Source organism: Herpailurus yagouaroundi, unplaced genomic scaffold (assembly GCF_014898765.1).
Source record: "Herpailurus yagouaroundi ecotype Mexico unplaced genomic scaffold, PumYag 139, whole genome shotgun sequence".
Taxonomy (NCBI): domain Eukaryota; kingdom Metazoa; phylum Chordata; class Mammalia; order Carnivora; family Felidae; genus Herpailurus; species Herpailurus yagouaroundi.
In genome coordinates, this window is record NW_024412394.1 from 28,167,286 (window position 1) to 28,175,633 (window position 8,348).

The following is an 8,348-nucleotide window of genomic DNA, read 5'->3' on the forward strand; positions in this document are numbered from 1 at the left end:
ACACACACACACACACACACACACACACACACACACACACACACACACAAAACAAACAAATAGAAAACACACCAAGAGATGATAAGTGGTGGCAAGGATGTGGAGAAAAGAGAACGCTTGTGCACTCTTGGTACAGACATTATGGAAAATAGTATGGGGGTTTCTCAAACATCAAAAATAAAAATATATAATCCTGCAATTCTACTTCTGGATTTATATCCAAAGGAAGTAAAACCAGGACATCTAAGAGATAGCTGCAGTCCATGTTCATTTCAGCATTCTCCACAATAGTGAAGATATGGAAACAACCTAAATGTCCATCAGGGTGAATGGATGAAGATGTGAGATACACGCATACATGCACACACACCCACATCCACCCCCCCACACACACTGAAATATTATTCAGACAAGAGAAAGAAGGAAATCCTGACATTTGTTACAACATGGATAGGCCTTGAAGGCATTACGCTAAGAGAGGTAAGTCAGAGAAAGATAAAACTATATTATATCACATATGTGGAATCTAAAAAATTAAAAAAAAATTTAAAAAGCCAAACTTGTAGAAACAGGGTCAAATTAGGTAGTTTATTAGGAGTTATTAGTTGTTAAGAGTTATTAGGAGCTGTAGGGAAATTGGGAAGATGTGTTCAAAGGGCACATACCTGCAAGTAGAGGATGAATAAGTTGTGTGTATCTAGTGTACAGCACTGTGATTATCGTTATCACTACTGTATTATATATAATTAAAGTTGAGAAGATAACGGATCTTAAATGTTCTCAAAACAGAAAGAAATAATAATTGTGTGAAGTGATGAAAGTTATTAGTTACCACTAGAGTGGTAATCATATTGCAATGTATAAATGTGTCAAATCAATGTGTGTTTGCCTTACACTTACGCAATGTTATATGCCAACTATATCTCAAAAAGATTAAAAAACGAAAGTATAATTAATGAATCAAAAACACAACTGAAATTTATAGCTAGAAATGTGAAAAAGAAACTATTACCTAATTTATATTAAAAAATATATAGCTCTCCATGAAAAAAACAAAAGTAGATGTTGAAACATGATCTGTTTAAGTTGCGCGTGTACACAAATTATGTTTGGTATATCTCCTAGCATTCTGATTAGTATGTCTCATTAATATAATTTGTACTCAATGATAAAATATCTAACACGTCCCTTTTTTTAAATCACCTGTAAAGTATTAATGGATTGAGAAATCTTGGAATGGCTATCCAAAATCTTCCATTGGGTTTAGTTTCTTGTTTTAAAAAAATACTCATTTGCTTTTCAGGTAATTTTTAAATAATTGCTTAGATATAACCAAGTTGGTTATTTTCATATAACTATTTTTATAAAAGGATGCTTTAAGACTGGGAGGCAACCACCAAACCTAGGGTTTGAAGCAGGTAGTGTGTTCATTTAGTTAAGACATACATTTTTTTTTCTTCTCTATAATACAAGTCAGGCTTGCCAGGCTAATCACTACTCAATTCTCGAGATCAGATGAATATTCTTTATTTCTTTAGTAGATTTATAAACTTAAGCAAATTTAGTATTCTCTCCTGCCATTTTGGAGGGTGACAAAAATTATGACTGTTAAATATTAGTTATTCTGATTTCTGATCTTAAAAATATATACTACCCCATTAAGAAAACAGTTAGATAAAATGTATAGTTTCAGATATGTAATCCAGGGGATTCAGATAAACATTCCACTATCAGTTTTGCAGGGTTTCATAAATGAAAGTATTACCTCTGCAAATAAAATGTGAGAGGTTCTATTTTCATAAGTATCGGGCGTTTTAAAATTAAAACTTTATTATATCCTATAAGAGCAGTTAAAGGTTCACAGCAAAACTGTAAGTAAGATAGAGTTCCCATATACTCCCTGCCTGCCCGTGCACATGCATAGCCTCCCCTACTATCAACATCCTCCACCAGAGTGGTATATTTGCTACAATTGACACACTTACATTAACATATCATAATTACCTTAGGGTTCATTTTTGGTGTTTTGCATTCTAAGAATTGGGATATATGAGATATATAGATATATAGATATATGACATATATCCATCTTAAGGTTTCATACAAAATATTTTCACTGCCCTATAAAGTCATTCCCCCCCACCATTGCAATCCCTAGAAACCATTATTTTTTAATGTCTCCAAAATTTGCTTTTCCCAGAATACCATATATAGTAAAACCTTGGATTGTGAGTAACTTGTTCTGCAAGTATTCTGCAAGAAGAACAAACATTTTTAATAAACTTTAACCTGATAAATGAACTATATCTTGCAACATGAGTAGTTTGTGACCCTGTACGTCACATAATCACAATTGAGCCAATGGTTTTTGAAATTCACTTTGATATACAATTCTTTGGATTATAAGCATGTTTCTGGAATGAATTATTCTCACAAACCAATGTTTTATTGTAATTGGAATTATACCATATGAAGCCATTTTGGATTGGCTTATTTCATTTAGTCAAAGGCATTCAGGGCTCTTTCGGTTTGGTTTTGTTTTGTTTTGTTTTTGTCATGGATTGATCATTCATTTCCTTTTAGCACTGAATAATAATCTGTTTTCTGGATATACCACAGTTTATCCCTTTACCTACTGAAGGTATCTTATACTCTGAAATTTAAGCAATTATGTATAAAGCCATATTTGTGTGCAGGTTTTTGTGTGGATATAAGTGTTAAATTCCTTTGGATAAATACCTGGGAGATATTTTACTGGATTTTATGGCATGTTTAGTTTTGCAAGAATCTTCTGAATTGTCTTCTGAATTGGCTATGCCATTTTCCATTTCTACCAGCAATGAATGAATGGAAATTTTCCATTTCCACCTCCACATTCTCACTCCATTTGGTGTTGTCAGTGCTTCAGGTTCTGGCCATTCTAATAAGTGTGTATTAGTATCTTATTGTTGCTTTAATTTGAATTTCTCTGATGACGTAGGATACAAAACTGTTTTTATATGCTCATTTGCCTCTTGCATATCTTTTGCGAAGTGTACCTTCAGGTCTTTGATCCATTTCAATCAGGTTGCTTTTCTGTTGTTGAGGTTTAATAGTTCGTTGCACATTTTAGATGAGAGTTCATTATCGAATATATCTTTTGCAAATATTTTCTCACAGCCTGTCTTCTCATTCTCTTCACATTGTCTTCCACAGAGCAGATGTATTTTTTTAAATGAATTCCAGCTTATCCATTAGTGTAAAACCTTGGATTGCAAATAGCTTGTCCTGTGAGTTTTCTACAAGATGAGCAAACCTTTACAATAAATTTTAACTTGATAAGTGAGTGCGATGCTGGTAGTACATGGTGCCAAACATCACATGGTCACAACTGAGCCAATTGTTCTTGAAATTCACTTTGATATACAAATGCTTTGGATTACAAGCATATTTCCAGAACAAATTAGGCTCACAAACCAAGGTTTTGCTGTATTTTGTTTTATTATTTTTTATGGATTTTTTTGGTGTTATATCTAAAAAGACATTCCCATACCTAAGCTCATCTAGGTTTTATTTTTCTGTTATCTTCTAGGGGTTTTAGAGTTTTATGTTTTAGACTTAGGTCTGAATAAAATGATGCATTTTGAGTTAGTTTTTGTGGAGGGTATTAGGTCTGTGTCTAGATTCATTTTTTGCATGTGGATGTCCAGTTGTTCCAGCACCATTTGTTGAAAAAACAATTATTTGCTCTATTTTATTGCCTTTGATCCTTTGTCAAATATCAATTGACCATATTTATGTGAGTCTATTTCTGGGACCTCAGTTGTATTCAGTTGATTTATATTGCCACACTCTCTTGTTTACTATAGTTTTATGGTAAGGCTTGACATTGAGTAATGAAGTCGTCCAACATTATTCTTCTCCTTCAATACCATTTTGGCTATCCTGGGTTTTTTGCCTCTCTATATAAAGTTTAGAATCAGTTTGTTGTAACCACAAGATAACTTTCTGGGATTTTGATTGGGATTGCATTGAATCTACAGATAAAGTTGGGAAGAACAGACATCTTGACAATATTGAGTCTTCTTATCCATGGATATGAAATATCTCTGCACTTATGTGGTTATTATTATTTTTTATTTAATTCATCAGATTTTTGCACTTGATCTTAGCCAAAAGGCCGAGAAGCGATTAATTCATCAGATTTTTGTAGTATTCTTCATATAGATCTTGCACATATTTTGTTAGATACATACATAAGCATTTTATTTGGAGGAATGGTAATTTAAATGGAATTGTTTGTTTTTAATTTCAAATTCCACTTCGTTGTTCTTTGTTCTTTATTGGTATATAGGAAAGCAGAACATTTATGTATATCAGCCTTGTAGTATGGAAACTTGTTATAATTGCTTATTAGTTCCAGGAGATTTTAGTTGATTATTTTTGATGTTCAACGTAGATGATCATGTCATCTGTGACCAAAGACACTTTTGGTCATCTTTCACAATCTGTAGGACTTTTATTTCCTTTGTCCATCAAAGACATCTTTCCCAATCTGTATGTCTTTTATTTCCTTTTCTCACTTTTTGGCATTAGCAATAAGTTCCAAATATGACGTTGAAACAGTTTAAAGAGGGAATATCCCTGCTTTTTTCCTGATCTTAATGAGAAAGCTTCAAGTTTCTCATTTTTAAGGATGACATTAGCTATAGGTTTTTAAGGATGACATTAGCTATAGGTTTTTTATAGATATTCTTTACCAAGATGAGGAAGTTCCCCTCTATTCTTAGTTTACTGAGAGTTTTTATGGTGAAATGTGTTGGATTTTGACAAATGTTCTTTTGGCATTTATTGATATGATCATATGATTTTTATTTTTTAGACTGTTGATATTATGGATTACATTAATTGATTTCCTTTTTTTTACATTAATTGATTTTCAAATGCTAATCTAGACTTGCATATCTGCAATAAAATCTACTTGATCACGGTATATAATTCATTTTATAGATTATTAAGACTATTTGTCAATATTTTGTTGAGGACTTTTGTATCTATGTTCATGAGAGATATTAATTTGTACTTTTCTTCTCTAGTAACATTTTGTCTGATCTTGGTATTAGGGTGATTCTGGTCTCATACAATGAGTTAGAAATGTCCCCTCTGCCTCTTTACATTGAATGAAATTATAAAGAATTGGTATAATATTTTTCTTAAATATTTTATAGAATTCACCAGTGAACATATCTTTGCCCCTTGCTTTCTGTTTTGTAATGGTATTAATTATTTATTAAATTTCTTTAATAGATAAATGCCTTTTCAGATTGTCTATTTCTTCTGGTGTGTATTTTAGCAAATTATATCTTCCAGAGAATCTCCCCATTTAATCTAGATTTTCAAATTGTGATCACAGGATTAATTGTTCATGCTTTTCCTTTATTATCTTTTTAATTCCATATGATCTATAATGATGTTCACTTCTTTCATTTCTGATATTAGAAATTTTTGTACTTTCTGGTTTTTTTTTCTTTGTTAATCTGTCCAGAGGCACATCAAATTTATTGATCTTTTCAAGGATCTGGTTTTGGTTTTGTTAATATTCTATTTGGTTTCCTATTTTCAATTTCATTGATTTCTGATCTAAGCCAACTAATTTGGATTTAATTTGTTCTACTTCTCTCTTATTTCTCATGATAGAAGCTTAGATGATTGATTTTAGATCTTAGTTTCTAATATATCATTCAATGCTATAAATTTCACCCTAAGCTAGCTTTCATTTTTTTTTTTCACAAATTTGATAAATTATGTTTTCATTTTCACTTAGTTCAATACATTTTTTTTAAAAATTCTTGTAAGATTTATTTGACCTGTGTGTTACTTTGTATGTTTTTTAGTTGTTACATTCTTTGGGTTTTTCCAGTTAACTTTCTATTATTGATTTCTAATTATTCCATTGTTGTATGAGAATATGTTATTTCTATTCTTTTAAATATGTTAAAGTTTGTTTTATGTCCCAGCATGTGGTTATTTTGAGTAAAGCTCTGGTGAATTTGAGAAAAATCTGTATTCTGCTGTTGTCAGATGACACAGTCTGTGTTTAGCTATATATATATATATATATATATATATATATATATATATACATTCAGTTGATTGATAATGTTTTTGAGTTCAACTATGTTTTTTTCTCATTTTCTGCTTAATAGATCTGTCCATTTCTGAGAGGTGTTAAAGTCTCCAACTACAATACTTGATTAATCTATTCCTTTTTGCATTTCTATTTGTTTGTCTCATATATTTTGATGCTCTTTTGTTACATATACACACATTAGGGTTATTAGGTCTATTTGGAGAATTGACTCCGTTATCCTCATGTAATGATCATCTTTATCCCTGCTAACTTTCCTTAATCTGAAGTCTGCATGGTCTGAAATTAATATAGCTATTTCTGTTTTTTTTTGACTACTGCTAGCATAGTGTATTTCCCTCCTTTCACTTATGTTTAATCTATATTTGTCCTTACATTTAAAGTGGATTTCTTGTAGACAACTCATAGTTGGGTTTTGCTTTGTGATCCACTATGAAAATCTGTTTTTATTGGGTGCATTTAAACCATTGACAAGGTTATTATTGATATATTTGGATTAAAATCTACCATATTTGTTATTGTTTTCTATTGGTTGCTCTTCTTTATTATTTTAGATTTTCACTCACTTTCTGCCATTTGTGATTTTAACTGAGCATTGTATATGATTCTGTTTTTCTCCATTTTTAAAAAATGCATATCTATTATACTTTTTAAAAAATTTTTCCGTGGTTGTTCTAGAGTTTGCAGTATACATTTGTAACTAATTCAAATCTACTTTCAAATAATTTGCTCCACTTCATAAGTAATGTACCTTATAATAAGAAATAATTCTAATTTATCCTTCCTGTTCCTTGTATCATTGCTGTCATAATTCTACTTATACATAAGCATAGACATGGTTATGTACTTTATATGCATATATAAGAATACTTAATTGGATACACTGTTGGTATTCATATTTTAAGCAAAAACTTACCTGTTATGTCATTTAATAATTAAATAAAATTTTTATTTTATCTTTAGTTACTACTTCTTTGATGCTCTGCTTAAATTTGTACAGTTTGAGTTTATGGGTGGCTCCACTGGTTAATTGTCTGACTTGGGCTCAGGTCATGATCTTGTGGTTTGTGGGTTTGGGTCCTGTGTTGGGCTCTGCGCTGACAGTGGGTAGCCTGCTTGGGATTCTCTCTCTCCCTTTCTGTCTCTCTGCCCCCCACCCCCAACTTGTGCTTTCTTTCTCTCTCTCAAAATAAATAAACTTAAAAAAATAGACAAGTTTCTAACCTATATTATTTTCCTTCTTTCTAAAGTTTTTATCATTTCCTGCAAACAAATTCTCTCAATTTTTGTTTGCCTAAGAAAATCTGTGTCTCCTTCATTTTTGAAGGATAATTTGACAGAGCACATAATTTTAAACTGGTGTGGTTTTGTTTTGTTTTGTTTTGTTTTGTTTTGTTTTGTTTTGTTTCTCTCACTTTAAATATTTCACTGTTCTTCTTGCTTGGTTTCTGAATAGTCAGAGGTAATTAATTCTTATCTTTATTTCTCTATAGGTGAGGTGTTCTCCACACCCTCCCCAGCTTTTTGTCTTTATCATTTATATTCCATAGTTTGGAAATTACATGCCTAGGAATACTTGTTTTTGTTTGTTTTGTTTATTTGTTTGCTTGGCATATATCCTTGACGATGTTCTCTGAGCTTGCCATATCTGTGGTTTGTTATCTGATATTAATTTGGGAAAATTATCAGTCATTATTGTTTCAAATATTTCTTTGGTTTCTTTTTCTTTTTCTCTTTCTTATCCTTCCAGTATTCCCATTAAACATTTGTCATACCTTTTGTGGTTGTCTCACTGTCTTTGGGTATTCAGTTGATGTTGTTATTGTTGATGAAGTTTTTGCTCTCTTTGCTCTTTTTTTTTATTTTTTTTTTATTTTTGAGTGTTCTCTTGATACATCTTCTGGCTCAGAGATTCCTCCCTCAGCCATGTATGGTTTACTAAGTCCATCAAAGGTATTTTTATGTTTCTATTACAGATTTCTGATCTTTAGTGTTTTGTTTCCCTCTTAGGATTTCCATCTTTCTGCTTACACTGTCCTTCCCTTCTTATATGCTGTTTAATTTATCTGTTATAGCCCTTAGCATATCAGATAAATAGATAGATGATAGATAGATAGATAATAAATGATAGATAGATAGATAGATAGATAGATATGTATCTCCCTAGTCTGATAATTCCAACATTCCTGCCATGTGTGGTTCTGATTCTTGCTCTATCTCC

At 31.3% G+C, this 8,348-nt stretch overlaps 1 pseudogene; it reads right to left on the reverse strand.

The window, feature by feature from the left end:
• Nucleotides 1-4,010: 4,010 nt before the first annotated feature.
• LOC121030145 (uncharacterized) lies at nt 4,011-4,171 on the reverse strand (annotated as a pseudogene).
• Nucleotides 4,172-8,348: the final 4,177 nt, after the last annotated feature.